General features: G+C 46.0%; 1 non-coding gene across 1 annotated transcript; it reads right to left on the bottom strand.

Annotated features, from left to right (window-relative positions):
- Positions 1-840: 840 nt before the first annotated feature.
- Positions 841-912, bottom strand: Trnai-aau (transfer RNA isoleucine (anticodon AAU)). The gene has a single exon. It is a non-coding gene; the product is annotated as a tRNA-Ile (tRNA).
- Between the last annotated feature and the right edge of the window lie 2,133 nt (positions 913-3,045).

Genomic DNA, 3,045 nt, shown 5'->3' with positions numbered 1-3,045 from the left:
AATTAACACACATACTTTATGTGACACAAAAGCCGCACGAGTCACTTCCCGACGTTGTTTCAGATGTGCAAGTGATAGTCAAAACTCGCTGTGTCGGCACTCTGCCGACCATTTCGCTAGTTAACACTGGTCTTGTTGTGTGTGTTTCAAGCTCAAGAGCATCTCCAAGCAAAAAATGGTCAACAGCAACATTCAGACGGTTTCGTACTGCTCAATTGCTACATTAAAACGTTATGTTTCTTTTTCAGAACTGGAAAAACAGAAGCGTGACAGCATTCGAACCTGTAATGTTCAGATCCGAAGTCCGACGCCTTATCCATTACGCCACACGGTCACTGACGACCAACATTTATATGCATACGACTCATCTCGAAACGCTCACACCCCTGAGGATTTGTGTTTTCGTTCTACACAGCCGCTGCCCCTTGCTCTTTCCCACCCATTCGTTACATTCAACCTCTGACGAGACCGACCAAATATAGACTGAGAAACAAGACCACACACTTTGTGCATTCGGAATCGAAGGCAGGGCGTCCCTCGCCGCATTTGCTACGATTGCCATTTGCTACTTCTGCAGAAGCGGCGGCGGCGACGACGACGACGACGACGACGAATATCGCGAGAGGCTCTGAGATATGTGGGAAATACATCTATAAAATGTAATTCAGACTGCCTCGTCCCACCTTATGCTGTACCGCTTTGGCAAATGCTTTATCTGCGCCATTCGCCTTAATCGCATCTGAGAGTAATTCTTAAAAAAACGCCTGTCGCTAATTGTTCGTCATCACAGATACTGTTTGCTATACGCCCACGACGCGCAACTGATTTCCAAAATTCATCTTTCTCCTGTGAGGATGGAACTCACGACCCCTGGTTTATTAGACCAGTGCTCTACCACTGAGCTAAAGAGGCGCGGCCTAGCGGTACTCTTGGGTACTTCGTCCTACGGTCGTCTGCATCATCAGACTTTAGCTGACAACACTTCATATTACCGGCTAATATTTGCAGCTACGGCGACAAATTACTGCTTGGCTACACATCTGACACGTATCCGATGTACTCTCCAAACAACAACACTTGCATTTCAGAACATGTCTTTCACACATGTATACAAAATCACCTTCACCTTCAAATACAGTTTCCTTGCGACTGACAGAGACGTAGGCAAAGTTTAAAGTTGCTATTTCCATTAAATCTCGTTAATCAGAAAAACGGTAATTTACACTTGCAGCGGAACAAAATTCCGTTCCGCCCAGCGTCTAACTCGAACCCACGACCCTGGGATTAAGAATCTGACACTCTACCGACTGAGCTAGCCCGCTACCTCGGTGAATACCTGCCGGGTAGCACGTCACACAGTACTCGTTTGGTTTGGGAGGTCCCATACAGAATCTCTCCATGATGCCTAATGTTTTCCTAACGTCACACTCGTCACGTACTTCACTTTTATGTCATAATCATTTCTGAGAGGTAAAGAAATTGCATGACAACATGCAGAGCTAGTGGCGTCAAAATTAACACACATACTTTATGTGACACAAAAGCCGCACGAGTCACTTCCCGACGTTGTTTCAGATGTGCAAGTGATAGTCAAAACTCGCTGTGTCGGCACTCTGCCGACCATTTCGCTAGTTAACACTGGTCTTGTTGTGTGTGTTTCAAGCTCAAGAGCATCTCCAAGCAAAAAATGGTCAACAGCAACATTCAGACGGTTTCGTACTGCTCAATTGCTACATTAAAACGTTATGTTTCTTTTTCAGAACTGGAAAAACAGAAGCGTGACAGCATTCGAACCTGTAATGTTCAGATCCGAAGTCCGACGCCTTATCCATTACGCCACACGGTCACTGACGACCAACATTTATATGCATACGACTCATCTCGAAACGCTCACACCCCTGAGGATTTGTGTTTTCGTTCTACACAGCCGCTGCCCCTTGCTCTTTCCCACCCATTCGTTACATTCAACCTCTGACGAGACCGACCAAATATAGACTGAGAAACAAGACCACACACTTTGTGCATTCGGAATCGAAGGCAGGGCGTCCCTCGCCGCATTTGCTACGATTGCCATTTGCTACTTCTGCAGAAGCGGCGGCGGCGACGACGACGACGACGACGACGAATATCGCGAGAGGCTCTGAGATATGTGGGAAATACATCTATAAAATGTAATTCAGACTGCCTCGTCCCACCTTATGCTGTACCGCTTTGGCAAATGCTTTATCTGCGCCATTCGCCTTAATCGCATCTGAGAGTAATTCTTAAAAAAACGCCTGTCGCTAATTGTTCGTCATCACAGATACTGTTTGCTATACGCCCACGACGCGCAACTGATTTCCAAAATTCATCTTTCTCCTGTGAGGATGGAACTTACGACCCCTGGTTTATTAGACCAGTGCTCTACCACTGAGATAAAGAGGCGCGGCCTAGCGGTACTCTTGGGTACTTCGTCCTTACGGTCGTCTACATCATCAGACTTTAGCTGACAACACTTCATATTACCGGCTAATATTTGCAGCTATGGCGACAAATTACTGCTTGGCTACACATCTGACACGTAGCCGATGTGCTCTCCAAACAACAACACTTGCATTTCAGAACATGTCTTTCACACATGTCTACAAAATCACCTTCACCTTCAAATACAGTTTCCTTGCGACTGACAGAGACGTAGGCAAAGTTTAAAGTTGCTATTTCCATTAAATCTCGTTAATCAGAAGAACGGTAATTTACACTTTGCAGCGGAACAAAATTCCGTTCCGCCCAGCGTCTGGCTCGAACCCACGACCCTGGGATTAAGAGTCTGACACTCTACCGACTGAGCTAGCCGGCTACCTCGGTGAATACCTGCCTGGTAGCACGTCACACAGTACTCGTTTGGGTTGGGTGGTCCCATACAGAATCTCTCCATGATGCCTAATGTTTTCCTAACGTCACACTCGTCACGTACTTCACTTTTATGTCATAATCATTTCTGAGAGGTAAAGAAATTGCATGACATCATGCAGAGCTAGTGGCGTCAAAATTAACACACATACTTTA

Source organism: Schistocerca gregaria, chromosome 8, assembly GCF_023897955.1.
Source record: "Schistocerca gregaria isolate iqSchGreg1 chromosome 8, iqSchGreg1.2, whole genome shotgun sequence".
NCBI lineage: Eukaryota > Metazoa > Arthropoda > Insecta > Orthoptera > Acrididae > Schistocerca > Schistocerca gregaria.
This window is presented reverse-complemented; position numbering and strand designations above follow the sequence as displayed.